Genomic DNA, 23,035 nt, shown 5'->3' with positions numbered 1-23,035 from the left:
TAATGTGAATACCAAAAGATGTAAAGTTGATAACGATAGTCCCACATACTTGTGGCACTACCGCCTTGGTCACATTGGTGTCAAGCGCATGAAGAAGCTCCATGCAGATGGACTTTTGGAGTCTCTTGATTACGAATCATTTGACACGTGCGAACCATGCCTCATGGGTAAGATGACCAAGACTCCGTTCTCCAGAACAATGGAGCGAGCAACCAACTTATTGGAAATCATACATACCGATGTGTGTGGTCCAATGAGTGTTGAGGCTCGCGGAGGATATCGTTATGTTCTCACTCTCACTGATGATTTAAGTAGATATGGATATGTCTACCTAATGAAACACAAGTCTGAAACCTTTGAAAAGTTCAAGGAATTTCAGAGTGAAGTTGAGAATCAACGTGACAGGAGAATAAAATTCCTACGATCAGATCGTGGTGGAGAATATTTAAGTCACGAGTTTGGTGCACACTTAAGGAAATGTGGAATAGTTTCACAACTCACGCCGCCTGGAACACCTCAGAGAAATGGTGTGTCCGAACGTCGTAATCGCACTCTATTGGATATGGTGCGATCTATGATGTCTCTTACCGATTTACCGCTCTCATTTTGGGGTTATGCTTTAGAGACTGCCGCATTCACTTTAAATAGGGCTCCGTCGAAATCCGTTGAGACGACACCATATGAATTATGGTTTGGGAAGAAACCTAAGCTGTCGTTTCTAAAAGTTTGGGGATGCGATGCTTATGTCAAGAAACTTCAACCTGAAAAGCTCGAACCCAAATCGGAAAAATGCGTCTTCATAGGATACCCTAAGGAAACTATTGGGTATACCTTCTACCTCATATCCGAAGGCAAGATCTTCGTTGCCAAGAACGGGTCCTTTCTAGAGAAGGAGTTTCTCTCAAAAGAATTGAGTGGGAGGAAAGTGGAACTTGATGAGGTGATAGTCACCCCTTCCGAACCGGAAAGTAGCGCAGCGCGGGAAAATGTTCCTGTGGTGCCTACACCGACTGGGGAGGAAGTTAATGATGATGATCATGAAACTTCAGATCAAGTTGCTAAACTTCGTAGGTCCACAAGGACACGTTCCGCACCAGAGTGGTACGGCAACCCTGTCCTGGAAATCATGTTGTTAGACAACGGTGAACCTTCGAACTATGAAGAAGCGATGGCGGGCCCGGATTCCGACAAATGGCTTGAAGCCATGAAATCCGAGATAGGATCCATGTATGAAAACGAAGTATGGACTTTGACTGACTTGCCCGATGATCGGCGAGCCATAGAAAACAAATGGATCTTTAAGAAGAAGACGGACGCAGATGGTAATGTGACCATCTACAAAGCTCGACTTGTCGCTAAGGGTTATCGACAAGTTCAAGGGGTTGACTACGATGAGACTTTCTCACCCGTAGCGAAGCTGAAGTCCGTCCGAATCATGTTAGCAATTGCCGCATACTATGATTATGAGATATGGCAGATGGACGTCAAAACGGCATTCCTTAACGGCTTCCTTAAGGAAGAGTTGTATATGATGCAGCCGGAAGGTTTTGTCGATCCTAAGAATGCTAACAAAGTATGCAAGCTCCAACGCTCAATCTATGGGCTGGTGCAAGCATCTCGGAGTTGGAACATTCGCTTTGATGAGATGATCAAAGCGTTTGGGTTCACACAGACTTATGGAGAAGCCTGTGTTTACAAGAAAGTACGTGGGAGCTCTGTAGCATTTCTCATATTATATGTGGATGACATATTATTGATGGGAAATGATATAGAATTCTTGGAAAGTATAAAGGCCTATTTGAATAAGTGTTTTTCAATGAAGGACCTTGGAGAAGCTGCTTATATATTAGGCATCAAGATCTATAGAGATAGATCAAGACGCCTCATTGGTCTTTCACAGAGTACATACCTTGACAAGATATTGAAGAAGTTCAGTATGGATCAGTCCAAGAAGGGGTTCTTGCCTGTATTGCAAGGTGTGCAATTGAGCACGGCTCAATGCCCGACCACGGCAGAAGATATAGAACAGATGAGTGTCATCCCCTATGCCTCGGCCATAGGGTCTATTATGTATGCCATGCTGTGTACGAGACCTGATATAAACCTTGCCGTAAGTTTGGTAGGAAGGTACCAAAGTAATCCCGGCAAGGAACACTGGACAGCGGTCAAGAATATCCTGAAGTACCTGAAGAGGACTAAGGATATGTTTCTCGTTTATGGAGGTGATGAAGAGCTCGCCGTAAAGGGTTACGTCGACGCTAGCTTCGACACAGATCTGGATGACTCGAAGTCACAGACCGGATACGTGTATATTTTGAATAGAGGAGCAGTAAGCTGGTGCAGTTGCAAGCAAAGCGTCGTGGCGGGATCTACATGTGAAGCGGAGTACATGGCAGCCTCAGAGGCAGCACAGGAAGCAGTCTGGATGAAGGAGTTCATTACCGACCTAGGGGTGATTCCCAATGCGTCGGGCCCAATGACTCTCTTCTGTGACAACACTGGAGCTATTACCCTTGCGAAGGAGCCCAGGTTTCACAGGAAGACCAGGCATATCAAGCGTCGCTTCAACTCCATTCGTGAAAGTGTTCAAAATGGAGACATAGATATTTGTAAAGTACACACGGACCTGAATGTAGCAGATCCGTTGACTAAACCTCTCCCTAGGGCAAAACATGATCAACACCAGGACGCAATGGGTGTTCGATTCATCACAATGTAACTAGATTATTGACTCTAGTGCAAGTGGGAGACTGTTGGAAATATGCCCTAGAGGTAATAATAAATGGTTATTATTATATTTCTTTGTTCATGGTAATTGTCTATTATTCATGCTATAATTGTATTGTCCGGAAATCGTAATACATGTGTGAATACATAGACCACAAAGTGTCCCTAGTATGCCTCTAGTTGACTAGCTCGTTGATCAACAGATAGTCATGGTTTCCTGACTATGGACATTGGATGTCATTGATAACGGGATCACATCATTAGGAGAATGATGTGATGGACAAGACCCAATCCTAAGCATAGCATAAAAGATCGTGTAGTTTCGTTTGCTAGAGCTTTTCCAATGTCAAGTATCTTTTCCTTAGACCATGAGATCGTGCAACTCCCGGATACCGTAGGAGTGCTTTGGGTGTGCCAAACGTCACAACGTAACTGGGTGACTATAAAGGTGCATTACGGGTATCTCCGAAAGTGTCTGTTGGGTTGGCACGGATCGAGACTGGGATTTGTCACTCCGTGTGACGGAGAGGTATCTCTGGGCCCACTCGGTAATGCATCATCATAATGAGCTCAATGTGACTAAGGCGTTAGTCACGGGATCATGCATTGTGGTACGAGTAAAGAGACTTGCCGGTAACGAGATTGAACAAGGTATTGGGATACCGACGATCGAATCTCGGGCAAGTAACATACCGATTGACAAAGGGAATTGTATACGGGATTGATTGAATCCTCGACACCGTGGTTCATCCGATGAGATCATCATGGAACATGTGGGAGCCAACATGGGTATCTAGATCCCGCTGTTGGTTATTGACCGGAGAGGCGTCTCGGTCATGTCTGCTTGTCTCCCGAACCCGTAGGGTCTACACACTTAAGGTCCGGTGACGCTAGGGTTGTATAGATATATGTATGCGGAAACCCGAAAGTTGTTCGGAGTCCCGGATGAGATCCCGGACGTCACGAGAGGTTCCAGAATGGTCCGGAGGTGAAGAATTATATATAGGAAGTCCAGTTTCGGCCACCGGGAAAGTTTTGGGGGTTATCGGTATTGTACCGGGACCACCGGAAGGGTCCCGGGGGTCCACCGGGTGGGGCCACCTGTCCCGGAGGGCCCCGTGGGCTGAAAGTGGAAGGGAACCAGCCCCTAGTGGGCTGGGGCGCCCCCCTTGGGCCTCCCCCCATGCGCCTAGGGTTGGGAACCCTAGGGGGGAGTTCCCCCTTGCCTTGGGGGGCAAGGCACCCCTTCCCCCCCACTTGGCCGCCCCCCCCCCCCTTGGATCTGATCTCCAGGGTCGGCGCCCCCCCCCCCCAGGGGGCCTATATAAAGGGGGGGAGGGAGGGCAGAAAACAACAGCCTTGGGCGCCTCCCTCCTCCCCTGCAACACCTCTCTCTCTCTCGTAGAAGCTCGGCGAAGCCCTGCATGAGACCCGCTACATCCACCACCACGCCGTCGTGCTGCTGGATCTCCATCAACCTCTCCTTCCCCCTTGCTGGATCAAGAAGGAGGAGACGTCGCTGCACCGTACGTGTGTTGAACGCGGAGGTGCCGTCCGTTCGGCACTCGGTCATCGGTGATTTGGATCACGGCGAGTACGACTCCGTCATCCACGTTCATTGGAACGCTTCCGCTCGCGATCTACAAGGGTATGTAGATGCACTCCCTTCCCCTCGTTGCTAGTATACTCCATAGATGCATCTTGGTGAACGTAGGAAAATTTTAAAATTATGCTGCGATTCCCAACACCCTCAGCCCCGAGGGTGAACTACTCCCTCCTCGTCATGGAGAGCACCGGGATGATGAAGATGGCCACTGGTGATGGATTCCCCCTCCGGCAGGGTGCCGGAACGGGCTCCCAAGAGGTTTTTGGTGACTACAGAGGCTTGCGGCGGCAGAACTCCCGATCTAGGTTTATTTCTGGGGGTTTCTGTATTTATAGGAATTTTTGGCGCCGAGAACAAGTCAGTAGGACGCATGGGGTGTCCACGAGGCACAGGGGCGCGCCCTAGGGGGGCGCCGTCCATCCTCGTGGGCCCCACAGGGCTCCTCTCCAATAACTTTTTGTTTTAGTATTTTTTATATTTTCCAGAAAAAATCTTCGTTTATTTTCAGCGCATTCCGAGAACTTTTATTTCTGCACAAAAACAACACCACGGTAGTTCTGCTGAAAACAGCGTCAGTCCGGGTTAGTTCTAACCAAATCATACCAAAAGCATGTAAAAATATTATAAACATGGCACGAATACATCAAAAATTATAGATATGTTGGAGACGTATCAATCTGCTTGGGGGATCTTCTCCGAAGAGGTCGTGGACTCCAATGGAGAAGTAACCAAGTGGCTGAGAAAAGCTCTATCCCTCAAATGAGCTAATCCTTTGCTAACCCTAGACAAAGGGAGGGGAAGGAGTATATATAGTCTATAGGGGCGAAAGGGTATATGGGCCTCGGCCCAACATGCTGTGCACAGACAGGCGTCAGTCATCTGGACGCTGTCGGACGTCCGGTGGCTCACAAGAGTCCGGACGTCCGGAAGCAGTCGGACGTTCGACATTTCGTCTCGGGTCAGGTGGCGTCGCATTTTCGGAGACGGTCGGTCATCCGGTCGTCGCTAGTCCGGTTGCTTCGGACTTCCGAGAATTTCCCTTCTGATGGGTGACATCGGATGTCCGAAGGGGCTCAGTCATCCGGTCGTTGGGGTGTGTCGGACGTCCAGTCTACGTCGGCCGTCCGTCGCTGTAGCGTGCGCAGGCTGGAACTTGGCTGGTTGGCTGGCGCTTCTAGGCGTCGGACGTCCGGTCCAGACCGGCCTTCTAGTGGCTGTAGACTTCTGGCAGCTCTTCTTCTTGTCCCTTGTACTTGGTGTCCTCGCCGTCTTGTCCGTTGGGTGTAGCTGGTCCGTGGCCTTCCTCCAAGCACCTGGTCACGCATAGGGTTTCCGCTTGAGGTAGTAGCCATGTCTCATGTGTAGAAAGTGGTAGTTCAGAGAGGAGCGAGTTAACCTTATCTTCGATAGCCTTTGCTCGAGCTCTTGTCATTGGTCCAAATGGTGTCACGAGAGGTGTAGGTAGGTCCATGGGGATGACCTTGGGATGCTCCGCATCACAAATTCTTTTTCTTTTGATCTTCCGATGTACATTGGTAGCCCTAAATACTTCTCCGTGCTTGCCTTTGATCCTCCTGGAGTGTAGCAACAGGTCACCTAGTGCATATGGACAAAGCCACCTTCCCCATCCTCCAAAGGGTGAGCATTCCTATTTGGATTGGTACTCCCTCTGTTTCTAAATACAAGACGTTTTGTCACTTCAAATGAAGTGCCAAAACATCTTATATTTAGAAATGGAGGTAGTGTAACTTATGTCCTATATGTATGCTACAACTTATATGGATTGTTTCTTTTAGACAAGTACTACCTTATACATGAGGGCTATCCTAATAGAATAAGATATCTCACATCGTACAAAGGAGAAAAAAGTCACCCCCCTAACTTTCACGCAGGTGTCTCGTCGAATACCCCATAAGGGAGAAGTTCAACATGATGCAATCGTGCAAGCGCAATTGCATAGAGTTTCCATGAAGTGTTGAAGACAAAATGGCAAATTCTACTCAAGATGTCAACCTATTAATTTGAAACCCAGAAAATGATTGTTTCCACTGCTATGGCATTTTATAATTATGTTCGTTTCCATGATTAAAAAAAGGTATATTTAGTTTGTTTGATTTGATAGAACTTGACTATGTGCCAACAATTTCGAAACGATCAGAAGATCTTTGTTCCTGCATGTCTATCAGATACATAACCTTCAGAGGCAAATGGTGCGGACATGGATGAGATTGATCGACTATCTACCGCCATTTCCCTAGGTTGGTGAGATTTGGTTGACGTGAGAGATATGTGCCTCTTTTGATTTGCAAAATGTAAGGCTTTTGTTCTATGAATATGTGTAAAACTTGGAGTTTTTTCCATGATCTATATTTTCGTTTTTATTTTCAATTTTACATGAATTTTATATTTGCAAATATACAAAAATTACACTAGTCAAATGTCTTTTTTTGAATTTATACACTGATCAAATGCTTTGTATAGGTGAATAGGTCTGTACACAGCACAATCGCTACAGAAAAGAAACGTTTAACAGACACCCACCCGACTGGGCTTAGAAAAACAAGGTCCAACAGCCACTTGTCGCAACCTGAGAGTTTTTCTTTTTTTCTTAGATTTGTTTATTCAAAGCGTTTTATCTCTTAAACAATGCGTCCAAATCGTGAACCGTTTTCACTGTCGGATTCCTCGTGTCGAGATCTTCAAAACTAAATTCCATGTTGATAGGTCTTTTCGAACTTTTTTTCATGAAAAAAAACGGACGAAAAAAGCGAACCGGGAGCACGGGTTTTTTCCATTTCCGAAATAGGCATGCCCGCGCCTCTCGCGAAATCACAACCACGCCTCTCGCGGAAGTAAAACCGTGCCTCTCACGAAAAAAAAAATGCGTTTTTCCGTTTCCGAGGAGGCACGGCCGTGGCTCTCGCGAAAGCACAACCATGCCTCTCGCGGAAGCAAAACTGTGCCTCTCATGAAAGAAAAAAACAGAAAACACATTTTTTTCGTTTCCGAGAGGCACGGCCATGCCTCTCGTGAAAGCACAACTCTGCCTCTCTTGAAAGCAAAACCGTGCCTCTCTCGGAAGGAAAAAAAATGTGTTTTTTTCCACTTGCGAAAGCACAACCATGCCTCTCGCGGAAACAAAACTGTGCCTCTCGCGAAAGAAAAAAAAATGTGTTTTTTCCGTTTCCGAGAGGCACGACCGTGCCTCTCGTGAAAGCACAACCGCGCAATTGCCGAAACAAAACCATGCCTCTCGCGGAAGGAAAAAAACAGAAAACGTATTTTTTTCATTTCCGAAAGGAACGACCGTGGCCCTCGCAAAAGCATAACCATGCCTCTCTTAGAAGAAAAACCGTGTCTCTCGCGGGAAAAAACTATCCTTTTTTTCTGTTTCCGGGAGGCACGGCCGTGACTCTCCCGAAAGCAAAACCGTGCCTCTCGTTGAAGCAAAACCGTGACTCTCACAAAAGAAAAAAAATAAAGAAAACACGTTTTTTCACGCAATTGTTATTTCAAAAGTTAAGGAAGACCAGTAAAAAACCGAAACATCGAAAAAACAAAAAAAAAACGTTTAAAAAGCCAAAAACGCGTGCGAAAAAAAGTCCGGAGGGAGCGCCCAGAGCGCGACATGTGGCGGAGGGCTGAGAGCGCGCCAAGTGGCGCTGATCGTTGTGAGCCTCCCGAAGGAGAGACCTCCTATATTGCGTGTGGGGCGCCCCCAGTCGCCGTAGCGCGCACCCCCCCCCCCCCGCCCCCGCTCACCTAGTTGGGCCGGCCCATGCGCTGGGCGGGCGCCCCCGATTTATTTTGTTTTTGTTTTTTACTTTTCTTTGTTTATTTTCTGTTTTTATTTATTCTATATTAAAATAATTCATGATTGCATCTAAAACTCAAAATATTGTGAATTGGCATAAAAACAGTTCTTGAATTCAAAAAATATTTGCAAATCAAAAGAATGAACTTTTTTTAATTTTAGCGTACATTTTTTACAATGATGAACAATTTTTTAATTTCATGAACAAAATTTGAAATCAATGAACAAATTTTGAGTTTGACGAACATGTTTTGAAAATGATGAACAAAATTTTAGTTTAATGAACATTTTTTTAGGTTGGTGAACAATTTTTGCATTTTGGTGAACATTTTTTAAATCCGATAAACAAAAAGTTCAATTGGATGAACATTTCTTGAAAATGATGAACAAAATTTGAATTTAATGAACAATTTTTAAATTTTGGTGAACATTTTTAAATCCCATGAACAAAAAAGTTCAATTTGATGAACATTTTATAAAATGACGAACAAAATTTGAGTTTAATGAAACAATTTTTTAGGTCGGTGAACAAATTTTGAATTTTGGTGCATAGTTTTTAAATCCGATAAAAAAGTGCAATTTGATGAACATTTTTTGAAAATGATGAACAAAATTTGAATTTAATGAACTTTTTTTTAAACAGTGAACAATTTTGTAATTTTGGTGAACATTTTTTAAATGCGATGAACAAAAAAGTTGAATTTGATAACATTTTGAAAATGATGAAAAAAAATTCAATTTAATGAACATTTTTTAGGTCAGTGAACAAATTTTGAATTTTTGTGAACACTTTTTAAATCCGGCGAACAGAAAAGTTTAATTTGATGAACATTTTTTAATTGTTGAACATTTTTTAAAAATGATGAAAAAATTGAATTCGATGAATGAAAAAGTGTTTTGTTAATTTGAAAAGAAAATTTGCAAGAAAAAGTGTAAAAGTAAAGAGGAAAGAAGAAGGAAACCAGAAAAAAAAGGAAAGGAGAAAGGAAAAAACGAAAAAATGAAAAAAGAAGAAAGGAAAATGGGGGACCTCAGGCCCCACATGGGTCGGCCCAGAAGGAGCGCGGTTAGCTAGGGGTGTACGCGCCACAGTGGTAGGGGGCGCCCTATGCGCCATATAGGATCGCACCCCGAAGGAGTGCTCGTTAACTAGTTGCTCTCGCGACTCGGGTTGTGAGACCACTCTAATCCTCCAGCCGAATGGGCCACAAAACGTTTCCCGAACAGGGCCACAAAAAAGCTGGCGGCAAAGGAGTTTGGATAGTCATGGCCGCCGCTCCTTCACCGCCGCCGTCGCCTCAGGCCTTAACCCTAGACTTTGCAGGCACCGCGGTCGATCGTCCACCTTCGCCTATCCCGCCATTGCCCTCTCTCAGCTACTACCTCCTGGTGGAGTAGGCTGAGAAGGTGGAGCGCGCTGAAGCTGATGGGAGCAAACAAGACATGAAGAAAGAAAAGAAGAAAGGGAAGGAGAAGAAGGAAAAGAAAGAGGCTGGGCTGGGTCGGCAGAAGAAGGTGTTTTATACAAATGTTGGTAAGGAGCCGGCCGAAAATTCGGGCTTGACGCGGTAAATTCCTGTTCAGAGCGTGGCGATCGGGCAGATGCAGAAAATCTTAAGAAATACAGGAAGAAAAAGGAGAAAAAGAAAGACAAAGGAAGGGATTGAAGGAGGGAAAAGGGCAAAGAAAATGCAGCTCGGTCAAAGAACAAGGGTAGGCGGGTGATATTTGCAGATTTAGTGGAGGTTTTTAGCATCAAAGGTGGTGATGATGAAAAGGGTGGAAGCAGTGGTGGATCTAAACTTGTACATGGACAACGGGTTACCCTGGAAGAAGACGCCACCCTCATGGAAGCTATAAGGGATTATGCAGAGATGAAGCAGCTGGGAGAGGAAGGCTTAGAGATGACTAGCTTAACCTGCAGGGCACGCCGCGCCTGTCTGTATGTCGTGATAGAATCATGAAACATTATTATAAGCTAAAGAAAATATATGTGATGGCTTCAAGCGTGTTGTATGCTATTACATGAAGAAAAGCACATTGATGCATACACAGAAAAGGTGATATAAGAGCTCAAGATGGGAAAGAAAGTACATTTATTACAACCATGCATGACACATGTTGACAAGCAAAATGACACACATTTATACACTTCTAATAAAATGTACATATTAAAACCGTGTATAGTCCGCTCTACATAGCCATGTCCGTGCCACGGCACGCCGCGCCTGCTGATATGTTGTGTGAGAAAATCTGTATACCATGGTATAAAACTTTATTTGATAATTATCTGATTAACTACTCAATTGTTGCATGTTCACTTTTTTTTATATTGTAGTGTGTGTATAAACATCATATTGGTACGAACGTTAAAATCTTCAAACATTATCTAGACACTACATAAAGTTTTGTATGTGTGGATAGAAAGAGCGTTGATTATTTGGCTAATTGGTTTGTTGTGTTCTCCAAGAGTTTTTCGGGTTCATGTAAGTTTAACTGTATGTTTTTTGTCACAGTGTGTTTGGTTTTCATCTTCATGTGTTTGGTATTAACTCATGTTTTTTATTTTGTTTGGTTCGATTATAGTTTTGTTAATTTCATGTGAGATGGATGATGTGTGTGTCTTTATAGTAAAGATACAATCGGTTAGGCATCAATAATGCCATGTCTTTTAGGACTCAACCACTCGAAAAGTTGGCCTCAAGTACCTAGCAAAAACTTCTACTTTTCATCCAAAATGGAGAGTAGCATTCTCTTTGTTCTCCAAAGAAAGCACATCCCGAGCTCTTCTGTTCTTCCACCGATTTTGAAGAGAACAAGAAAAGGCAGGCCTTAATTTGAGAGCCAAGAGGTGCATGCTCAATCAAATCTTAGGCGAATAGTACATAAATATATGAATAGAGACCCTCGTTGAAATGTCATCCTAAAACAATAAAAAACTTGAGACTATCTTTTCTGATGGCAAATTCTGCTTGCACCGAATTTCCATATATATGTAGGGAACAGTTCTGAAGAAAAACCATACACCATTAGCAAAAAACAAATATATAGTGATGAACCATCTATTTTGCGAACAAAGTATGTGTTTTCTGCACCTGAAGCTTGAATGCTATAATCATTAATGTCTATGACGTGGTTGTTATAGAGGTGACCAAGTGAGGCTTGAGCGACACTTTTCTCGGATTCATCCAGTATTGTTGTTTGCACTGCCGGTGAACATCGATTTGTTGAGTTCACGGATGCCTGGTTGCTTTCCTAGTAATAGTATCAATGATTATCCATGCTTGAACAATGTTGTGTTGTCTGTTCCAGTGGCCATATCGGTAATCTTGTAGCTGTGCTGTTAAAGCCAGTGCTATACAGGAACGTAAATTCTTTTTTGTTAGTTGGGACATAAAGGATGGAAAGTATCACCACATGACCACCTAGAAAAAATGAGAGAAGAAATGTATTATTACTACTTTTCTTGTGGCACTGGCTTAGCCTTCTTTTTTTATCTTTGCTCGTGCCTTAAATGGCAAAGCAGTCAGCAAATCAGAACCACCTAAAACAACAGCAGTCGCCAGAGGCAGCTATGAAAACGGTGGTCGACTTAAAACAGATAACAACCAAATGACACCGCAGACCACCGTCGATAACAACACCAAAGTAGCAAAACACCAGTTCAAAAAAAAAGGTACCAAAACACAACATGTCCACGGTAAAACATTCCTTTTACTAAGAAGAAACGGCTACGAAGAAACATGTCGAACACCATGTCAAATCCCCACATCCAACACACATGAATAAAAAAATAGAACCGCTTAACATAATCAGCCGGAGCACTAATCTTAGCAAATAACTTGCTAGTCACCCATCATAGACACATCCGTTCCTATTCTCACGCACGTAGTCAAATAGTCTACCCAGATACCCAAAACTGACCAGAAAAACAGTTCGCTACGCGCACACATGCAATATTATGTTGGAGGAAGCCAGGCTAACAGTCTAACCAAATTGACTCAATTTAGCTACCATTGTATTCCCTCTGTTCCAAAATATAAGTCTTTCTGAAGATTTCACCAAGTGACTACATACGTAGCAAAATGAGTGAATCTACACTCTAAAATATGTCCATATACATTCGTATGTTGTATTCCACTTAAAATGTCTAAAAAGACTTATATTTAGGAACGGAGGGAGTAGTAGTGAGTATGGATAGGAGGTTAGACATGAGCGCGTACGTGCGGAATGTGTCAACAACGATGATGGCGTACTTTTTTTAGGGGAATGATGGCGTACTTGAGTCTCTTCTTAGAGCGGCCAACACGGCGACCCCGGGAAGTAGGAGTAGAGGTTCGTTCAGTGGACCGCCGTCTTTGGCCATCTTCTCCATGACGGAAGTGTCGTTGATGATACCCTCGACGCTGCAACATGGGACCATCATCTTGGTGACGGTGGTTGCGGTCAGCTAACCGGTGACCTCCAGGCCGAAGTTCTGCTGGTGGATTCTAGTGGCCAGCTCCATGCCTGAGCTAGCCCTTGAGCTTTTCATGAAAAGGAGCTGCCGCTCCTCCCCAAACTGGCAGCCAGAGACCTCTTGCACTTTGCTGCGTGTTTTTGTCTGCGCAGACAAAAACACAACCAACACCACAAGTGCATGATTCGGTCTATGCATACATGTAAAAGATCACGTATCTAGTTTACAACAGAAACCCTATATAGCAAAGTAAATGCTCAAAAGTAAAAGAAAGACAGAAAAAAGGGGCTGTCCATAAACTATCAGGAGAACGCTGGCGCCGGCTGCGCCAAAAATCTGCTCCATGGTATGGAGCGCGCGCCCGCGGTGCCGATGTGGATTTCCTTGATGCTCGTCAGCAGCGTCATGACGACCTTGAAGTTCTAGTTGCACCCGTGCACGCTCTGGACGCGCGACAACATCTCCGTTGGACAGCCCCACCTTCTGCATGTGCGACGTGATGGTCGAGTGCATGGCATCCTCCATCGGAGTGGCCGAATCCGAGCTAGAGATCGGCATCTGCTCGACTGCTCCAACCTCAGCATGCCCGGCCTCGCAGAGACCAGCATCTCTGCCCCGTCGCGGCGAGCTCGGACAGACTCGAGAACCTGGACATGCTGGCCATCCACATGGTGTTGCTCTCCGGCATGATCTTGCCGGAGCTCGGCGAGTTCCTTGCGTCGCAACAGGTCGTGTCTATCCTACACATCTACGCATCCGCCTGCAACCGGTTCCTCAGCTTGCTGAGGCGTGCTCTCACGGCCTCCGCGTGCAAGCACACTGAGCCCTGCCAACGCCCACCGCGCATGGTAGACCTGCAAGCCACCTGCCTCGTGCTCGCCGCCTCAGAGTCGTGTGTGCCCTGCGCTGGCCGTCACCATGACTGTCAGCACCATCGCGTTCGGCCCCACTGGCCGGAGGCCTCCCCATATGTCGTCGTCATGCCCTGCAACCGTCGTTCCTTCTGCCTCAGATCCACGCCCAGGCGAAGGAGAAGACGCACACAAGACGAAGAAGGGAAGAGGGCCTCGCCGAGAAATCCACCTTACCTGAACTTCAGCTCATCCGAAGGCCTCGCCGATCAGCCGCATATAAAGTCGTTGAGAACCACATCACGTGCTGGGGGTCGGATGCAACTTGCTGCCTGACAGTGCCTGCTCCGCCGCCCCGGCCGCCGACGATGGCATGAACGCCGACGGTGCAGAAAGGCATGGAATGCTGCATGTCGCAGGCCATGAAACGCAACTTGAGGAAATCCTGTATCTGTAGTCTGATGGCAACTCTACATCGAGCTATGGAGAAGGCACCAGTGATACACAACCCACATGGCAATGAGTAACAACGGGGGCCATCATATTTATAGTAACTGTAGGGCGGCAAGAAAACATTATTAAAAAGAAGGCGCACAACCATCCCGGACGATCTAGACGGGCAGCACCAGAAAGCGGCGGCAATCAACTAATCCAAAACCTAGACAGGCACATACGTGGGAACCTCCCATTAGGACAGCAAATCCAAAGAAGAGAAGCTCATCAAACCGAACAGCATCACCGTGTAGCACGCACGCACACACGTGTTTGCAGAAGAACATGAAGAAAAATACAACAGGCAGCCAAGCGGTGGCCTAGCCTAGACCTAACAATGAAAAGCGGCACCGGTCAGGACAATCAAAGCCCAAGTCAACAACTATAGCTAGCCTAGACCAACGATGGGAAGCGGCACTGTTCAGGAAAGAACCAAAGCCCAAGTCAACCAATGGTGGCCCACAAACACACACATATTTGCTAGCCGCACAACAAACTCCAACACACGTTAGGAAAAATTTAGCAGAAAGTTTTACATCCACATTAGATTTCTACCCCATGCCATACCAAAGTAATGCACGTGGCTGCAGTCCATAGGCCACCCAGTCCCCATCCGCCAAGCGGCAAAACATGGGGATGAAAAGCTCCCCGGATATAGGGGTTTCGGTATTCGTTGCTGTAGAAAATACCCAGAGCTGAAGGGTTGCTGGAGTGATATAGGGAAATCGTCACCCCATAGACCCCACGAGGCAATTTACAAGCGAGCATGTATATTACTCAAGGTGAGTGACGAACGTAAATGGACACAGGAAGAATATCACAAGATTCGACAGTTTGTCGGAAAAAATGGCACGGATTGGAAGACATTGTCAGAGGAACTTGGAAAGAGTGAGATCCATGTAAAAGATAGAGAAAAGTATATTTTTCATCCCTCAATTCTTGACGGAGTCTAGATTTGGTCCATCAACTTCAAAACCGGATAACTTGCACCCTTAGCTTCTAAAACCGGACAAGATTCATCCCTGGTCATGGTTTTGCCCGGTTTTGCTGATGTCCTATCCCGGTTTTGACCGTTCCGACTCGAATTTGCCTACTTCTTCCAAGTCCGCGTACCGTTTTCAAATTTGGTTTCTTTTTTCAAATACATGAACCTTTTTAAAATTTGTGTAATTTTTTTTAAATCTACATACTTTTTCGAAGTTCATGTACTTTTTCAAATATGCGCATTTTTTTTACAGTTCATGTAGTTTTTTGAAGTTCATTTAACTTTTTAAAATCGATGTACCTTTTCATATTCGAGTACATTTTTTGGATGGAGTTCATGAATTTGAAAATTTTACGCGAACTTGAAAAAAGTACGCGGATATGGACTTTTTTTACGCAAAAATATGTGGATTTCAAAAATTATGTCGACTTGAAAGAAGTACGTGAATTTCAAACAAAGTTCATGGATTATAAAAGGAACACGGATTTGAAAAATATGCGGACTTTGAAAAGCATGTGGATTTGAAATAAGCATGCGAATTTCAAAAATAGTTCATGGCTTTGAAAAATACTTGTATTTGATAAAATTACACAAATTTGGGAAAAATACAGGGATTTGAAAAAAGTATGTAAATATTAAAAAATCAAGGATTTGAAAAAAAGTATACAAATTTCAAAATAGTTCGCTGATTTGAAAAAGTATGTTTATTTTTGGAAAAAATACGCGATCTTGAAAAAACTGCGCGGGTTTTAAAAGTGTATGTGAATTTCAAAATGTTCACGGATATAAAAAAAACTTACACGAATATGAGTGAGCACTGGTGAAAACCGTGGTGGGTCAGTAGCAAAACCGGTGAAAACTGAGTCCAAGGACGAACCTTGTCCGGTTTCGGTAGTTGGGGGTGCAAATTGTTCGGTTTTGAAGTTGAGGGACCAAATCTAGACTCTACTAAGAGTTGAGTGACGAAAAGTATACTTCTCTAAAAGATACTGGGAGAAGAATAAAGCCTAATGTCGGGGATATACCCCGCGGTATGACCCGGCCGGAAGTATGACCCGGCCGGACTTGGCGCTTCACCATGACCCGCCAGAAGACTGGCGACTCACGGGTCTGGCGGCTCACTGTCAGACGACTCACGAGCCTGACGACTCACGGATGACCCCGACGGCGGGTCAGATAGAAGACTAGGCCCAAGGCCCAGAAGGCCGGCTCATGTGATGATGGGTCGGCTTAAGAAGAAAGGGATGACAAATATTTCCTTTACAAGGAAGTAAGACCCGGACTTGTAATTAACTTGTAAGAGAAGATAGACTAGTCCTAGTCCTACTAGGACTCCACATGTAACCCACCCCTCTAACTTATATAAGGAGGGGCAGGGCACCCCAAAGAGGGACAGGCAACAAGAAACAATCTCTAGGGCTAGACACCGAGAGCCGGTTCCCGGCGACTCTCCCGTGATCATAATGAGACCTAACCTCAAACAGCATGTAGGGTTGTTACCGGATGATGTTTTCCGGGGCCCGAAGCTGTTAAACCCTTGTCTTGTGCATTGATCCGCCCTGCGTCTCTCATCCCAATCAACCCCTCTCAAGCTACTACATAGATGCGCTGGCCTCACGACTAAGTCCTTACACCTAGGACATCTGACGTGTTAATTCCACGACAGTTGGCGCCCACCGTGGGGCCTGCGCACGGTGGTGTTGAGTTCTTGAAGGGATTTCTCTAAAAGGATTGAGAAGTTTGCAATTTTCCGGATGAAAAAGAAGTCGGCGCAGAAGACAACATCATCAACAAACAGTCAAAGCGACGTATACACGATTTAAAAATCAAAGGAGAAATTAGGGTCGTGTTTATGCGTCGGCGCACACCACCAGATGATCCGTCGGGGCTGGATTAATTTCCGTTGTCGTTGAGGGTCGAAATCTTGCATCTGAAATCAATCGATACGACGTGCAACTTGCGGAGACCGAAAGACTTTGACGGTTCTGTCGTCCGTGTCCAAACCCAACTCGGAGCATCACTATTGCATGGCTTGGCACCCTAGGCTTGCTGCCAACTTTTTAAAAGGACCAAGTGCTACTAGTACAAGTTGGATCTGAGAAACAATCATCCGGGCGCTCGCATCAAGTCCTAAGGCGTATCAGTGTACGCTGTTGCTGCTACTTCCACGAGCATGGAGCAAAGATCGAAGGAAAGGTACTACTTCAAGTAGTAGTGCACGTGAAGCAGATACGTCAAATCAGTCATTGTCACTACTTTTTCTAGCCTGAAGCCCGAGTCAAATCCAAAGAGCCCCCAAGCGCTTCCACTAGTACTGTAAAAAAGGATAGTACTGTTTGAGTACTAGTAGATCGGAAAAAGAACAAGGAAATTATTGGATTGGCTGGCTACAATTGCGTGAACGCGTAAAAAAAATCCACAATTCGGAGAAGGACTTGGCCATCGCTCGCGAGCGTCTCTGTTGCCACTGGCCGCAGACTGGACCGACACATTACCTTGTCAGCCATTACCCACACGGCCTCCCACACAGGCGTCTCCCCCGCCCTGCCCCTCCTTAGTCCGCGCGAATCAGGTGTTATTTCTCCTATGCATTTTTCTTAATATACTTTAATTGCTATGAGCACAACTACTCTGCTCTACAGTATTTTCATATGCAGGAGAATCATTCATACAAAGTGGTGTTATGCCACGGAGGCACGTTCGGCGGTACCACGCGGCTTCACGGACTGGCGTGTCATGATCCGGATTACATCAATGCGCCGGCCGACTTGCCCGTCCGCACCGCCTTACAACGCCGCGGACGACTTGCCCGTCCGCCCTCGCGGCCGGTTCACGCGTCCGCGCCGGCTTACAACGCGGAGGACAACTTGCTCGTCCGCACCGGCTCACAAACACCGTGGCCGGTTTATCTGTCTGCTCCCACGGCCGATTCACCTGTGAAAGGTTCCAGTTTCACTTAGTGATCATCAACTTCATGGCGGATTATTTTCGGCCTAAACACATCAGGTGATATCCATCTAAAATATATTTTTAGTACATATTATTTTTATCAAAGAATAGTTTATGTTTGCCTTGGTCTGCAATATTGCTTATACAGGGCAATTATTTATGACAAAAAGTGATATTATACTGCGGAGATGGAGGCACGCCAACATCTTTTGGCACAGGTGGTCTTCGTTATTCAACGGACCCTCGCACCGGCTTACAACGCCGTGGCCGTCTCTCGCGACCGCGCCGGCTTACCACGCCGTGGCCGTCTCTCGCGACCACGCCAGCTTACAACAAGGAGGACAACTCACCCGTCCGCACCGGTTTACAACGCCACGGCCGACTCATCTGTCTGTGCCGCCTCTGATGTTACGATCGTCTTTACCGTCCGTCTCTCGCGGCCTGATCTACATCAACACACCAGGCCGCACTTGGCTGGATGAGTTGTTTATTGATTATGAGCAAGTCACTACTTGGGAAGCCCGGTTTTCTTCCAACAAACTGGAGGCAAATTATCATATATTATCAGTCGTCGTCTGCACTGGATGGTTCAATGGGCAGGTGCACGAGTCGCCGTCACTACAGTTTGGTTAAACTTCAAACAACCAGTTGGAAGGAACCATTGGCCGAGTTGCTGACACGGCTCATACGGGAACATTTATAACCCGCCGCAGTCACCTTAACCTTATGTGGATACACATCGTGTTATCAACACCAATGATATACAAGTTATGCCGGTTTATACCACGGTTAAATATGGAGAATCTCAAGCCAACTCCTCGAGTCATCTTGAGACTCGGGGGCTACAGTGACATGACTCGGGAACCCCGGGTCGTTGGAGGGAATGATAACCCGGTTCCGGAGGCTGCTACCATATTGATGAAACTTTAAAGGCCGTCAGAAAATTGCCGGTTCAAATAAAGATTCCGGTTTAAAATCCGGTTCAAGAGATATCTTTCTCCCGCAAAGTTTTGAAGCTCTCAAATCCGGTTCAATCGTCCGGCTCAAGGTAAATTTGTATCTTATAAAGCTTTGAAGCTCTTAATATCCGGTTTACAAATTTACGGTTCAAAAAGAGGTTATCTCTCGCAAAGTTCGAGTTCTCAGTAAAAATTAAAGGGACCAAAGAGAGTCTGTTACAAAGCACAACTCAAATATAGGTACCCTGCTTTAATGACCATTGGGAGCTAATCGTATTTGAATTTAGCTTAACCCTTTTGGTGTGACCCTGATCGTATTAGAATCAGAGTCGTTAAATATTCTCATGATCACCAGGGGGCTTCCTGTTCAAACATAGGTCGTATTCGAACCAAAGAGAACATAGCTGTCGATACCCTTTTGATCGGCACACTGCCGAGCTCATTGGGGAGTTTCTTGGTCATATTTGAACCATAGCTCAACCCCCTTTGGGAACCGACGTGGATCGTATTCGAATCAGCGTCGTTAAACAACTCTCAAGGTCATTTGGGGGCTTCCTGTTCAAACATAGGTCGTATTCGAACCAAAGAGAACATAGCTGTCGGTACCCTCTTGATCGGCAACGCCAAAGCCACTGGGGGCTATATGATCGTATTCGAATCTTAGCTTAACCCCTTTGGGATGGTTTTCTGATCGTATTCGAATCAGAAGCCTCAAAAAATTTCGAAGTCTCTTTTTCAAACAATTTTTGGATTTTATTTGAAGCTCTTTTTTCATATCTGAAGTGTATATGAGTGGTTGCTATTTAACCCGGCTTGATTTTCGATGATAAATCGCCAGCTTATGACAATCATCATCTATGTGGAAGCATTGGCTTCTAAGGATCGGGTTATCACCCTTACTGCACAGGTCATGTAAACCGGCAGTACAAATTCAATATCACAGTGGTTATATGTGAGATATTATGACCCGCCCTGCGGTAAACCGCCAAGGGATCTTGTGATCTACTTGTGTGCAGGATAAGACTACATTTGGGTGGTTACCCGCCCTGGCTTTTGACGTTAAGTCGCCAGGGCATATGTTGTTTAAACTCTGTGCAGGATTTGCAGAACTATGACTTATATAAATACTTCAGTCCAAGCTCATCACTGAAATTGGTGTCTCAAAAGGGTTATCAATTATTGGTTTTCTCAAGGGCTATAGGCCACCGGGTCACAAAAATTCTGGCTTACAATGAAGGCGCATTAAGTCGTCATTGGCCAAGAGCCGCCAGCCAACATGGCTGGATTTCTATTGTGATTATCAATAACCAGTGTTATGATTGAGGTTTTCAAAGTCGCTTTAGCGCAACGGCTATTATTTTTATCAATGGGCATGATTTATTTTACAATGGAGGAAATAGTCCCAAGTCGCTGCAGGCTTATGACCCGGCACTTGGGGGCTACATTGTTCAACTCGAGATTACATCGAATATACAAGTCCCATGTCACTGCCAGCATGCACCATGGCACTTGGGGGCTAATGCAAATCATTTTTTGCTCACCTCATTGAAGACCCGACTCATCACATCGTAATGAGCCGGCCCTTGGGGACTACCAATTGCTCCTGTCAAACAATTCAAGACAATTCTAGGATGACCCGGCTACACTACTATGACTATAGCCAACTCATGGGGGCTACACAACTGGATTTTATTTAAAGCCATGGTGATAAGTCCCGGCTTATTCATGCTGATTAAACCGGCCCTTGGGGGCTACAGATAATATGGATATAAGGGAGAAATATCTTCAAATTCTCAGTTTTGAGTAAATCAGATTGACCTGGTGTCTGCAAAAATCATAAAGCGGTGTCAGTGACAACTATGACTTGGCATCATCTATTTATAACCCGGCAATTTTGGTACTCATAGACCGGCAAGTTTTATATCTTTAAGCCGGCTGAATATAAGTTGAATATTTGAAGACCAATATTTTTGTCAAGTCAGAGCATTGAAAGCCGACTCAAGTGGATTATCTCTTACAATATTTCTCAACAAGAGACCAATGTCAGCAAATTGACTCTGAAGCTGGCCTGTTGACCCGGATTTTTTCAAAGGAAGTATCTGGATTTTTTGCATTGGCAAAATTTGAACATATCTGCTAAAAAGATTTGCTATGAGATTACGGATACATATCAAGAAGGAAGATGATAAAGACTTAAGGATGATCAAGTGCCGGCTTACAAAGAATATTTAACCCGGAACACAACCTGTCAAATTTGTTCTTATGTTTATATTGCAGATTAGTTTAACATGGATGAATCCAAATTAAACTGGGGGCTAATGTCGGGGATATACCCCGCGGTATGACCCGGCCGGACTTGGCGCTTCACCATGACCCACCAGAAGACTGGCGACTCACGGGTCTGGCGGCTCACTGTCAGACGACTCACGAGCCTGACGACTCACGGATGACCCCGACGGCGGGTCAGATAGAAGACTAGGCCCAAGGCCCAGAAGGCCGGCTCATGTGATGATGGGTCGGCTTAAGAAGAAAGGGATGACAAATATTTCCTTTACAAGGAAGTAAGACCCGGACTTGTAATTAACTTGTAAGAGAAGATAGACTAGTCCTAGTCCTACTAGGACTCCACATGTAACTCGCCCCTCTAACTTATATAAGGAGGGGCAGGGCACCCCAAAGAGGGACAGGCAACAAGAAACAATCTCTAGGGCTAGACACCGAGAGCCGGTTCCCGGCGACTCTCCCGTGATCATAATGAGATCTAATCTCAAACAGCATGTAGGGTTGTTACCAGATGATGTTTCCCGGGGCCCGAAGCTATCTAAACCCTTGTCTTGTGCATTGATCCGCCCTGCGTCTCTCATCCCAATCAACCCCTCTCAAGCTACTACATAGATGCGCTGGCCTCACGACTAAGTCCTTACACCTAGGACATCTGACGTGTTAATTCCACGACACCTAAGAACTTGAGAAAAGGGCGATGGACCCAGGATGAGCACCAAAACTAGTTTGATTTGGTGAACGTTGACCTGCGTCTGAAAGCCCATCAGGAGAAAAATCCTGGGCATCGTAAGCCAAGAGATAACAAGGATTTTTATTTTTATTTTAGAGTACACTTATGTACTTGCAATCATCTTTTTATTTTAGAGTACACTTATGTACTTGCAATAATGCAATCTACTGCTGTGCGTGGGAAATTATGTACTAACATGTTCTGTTTTTTTAGGGGGCTATCATGTTGTTTCTTACTAAGGCAATATGGGCGCTATCCACAATGTTCTCTTGTCGAGTTATATTATCTCGAAGGGCCAGAGGCCGATCTTTATTAGAAGAAGAAAGCAGTACAACACCACAAGCAGTCCAGGAGGTCTGGGCCTGCCGGCAGTTGATCAGAGAATACAAGTGCCGAAGAGTGCGCTGGCTAAGTAACTAAATCAGCCACACATCCGGCCGATCTCCACATTCCAATGTCCTCTCTGATAAGATCTAAGACCCTCTCAATATTACAAGCAGTGTGTTGAAAAATTCTCGCATTCCGCTCTTTCCAGATCCTCCAATGAATAAGAATGGCGATAGTGTCAAAGTTCCGGCGCGCTTGCTTAGGAATTGTCCTCCTTGCCGCCATCCACCAGTCTTCAGTGATGTCGAAGCTGCTGTCCGGGATGGGGAAATCCACTGTAGACCATTGTTTAAAGAGGTTCCAAAGCTGCTGAGTAAATCCGCAGTGAACAAATAGGTGTGCGCAGTTCTCCGGCTGCGCTGAACAAAGTGGGCAGTCCCGATTGGACGGCCATCCTCGTTTCTGAAGGTTGTCTGCCGTAAGGCACTTCTTATGTATGACAAGCCACATGAAGAACTTGCAACGTGGGGGTGCTTTGGATTTCCATAAGGGTTTGTAACAAGCAAACCTGATTCCAGCCATGAAAAACATCTTATAAGCACTGCTGACTGTGAATTGGTGGTGCTCTGTCCTCCTCCACTCGAGTCGATCCTGAGCCTCCGAATCGAGTACAGCAGCATGTGCCATGTCCCAGACCCATAAGTATTGCGCCAAGGCTTCGACTGTCAAGCCGCCTTTGATGTCCTTAATCCATCTTCGATTGTGCAGCGCATCCCGGACTGACAGCTTGGAATCTTTCACAAATGAAAATAAGGCTGGTGCCAACGAGGCAATGCTACGCCCTTTCGGTGTC

The 23,035-nt window shown here is 45.4% G+C and overlaps 1 long non-coding RNA gene and 1 pseudogene across 2 annotated transcripts; one reads left to right on the top strand and one right to left on the bottom strand.

Annotated features, from left to right (window-relative positions):
- The first annotated feature begins 9,590 nt into the window (after window positions 1-9,590).
- LOC109754319 (uncharacterized) lies at window positions 9,591-22,241 on the top strand (annotated as a pseudogene).
- LOC120964769 (uncharacterized) lies at window positions 10,859-13,985 on the bottom strand. Of its 2 annotated transcripts, XR_006664064.2 has the most exons (3): window positions 13,695-13,985; window positions 11,243-13,591; window positions 10,859-11,155 (listed from the first exon to the last, which is right to left on the bottom strand). It is a non-coding gene; the product is annotated as an uncharacterized lncRNA (long non-coding RNA). The 2 variants fall into 2 exon arrangements; XR_012184605.1 differs by having other exon boundaries at window positions 10,859-13,591.
- Window positions 22,242-23,035: the final 794 nt, after the last annotated feature.

This window comes from Aegilops tauschii, chromosome 5 (genome assembly GCF_002575655.3).
Source record: "Aegilops tauschii subsp. strangulata cultivar AL8/78 chromosome 5, Aet v6.0, whole genome shotgun sequence".
Taxonomy (NCBI): Eukaryota; Viridiplantae; Streptophyta; class Magnoliopsida; order Poales; family Poaceae; genus Aegilops; species Aegilops tauschii.
The sequence above is the reverse complement of the archived record's forward strand: the minus strand, read 5'-3'. Positions and strand labels throughout refer to the sequence as shown.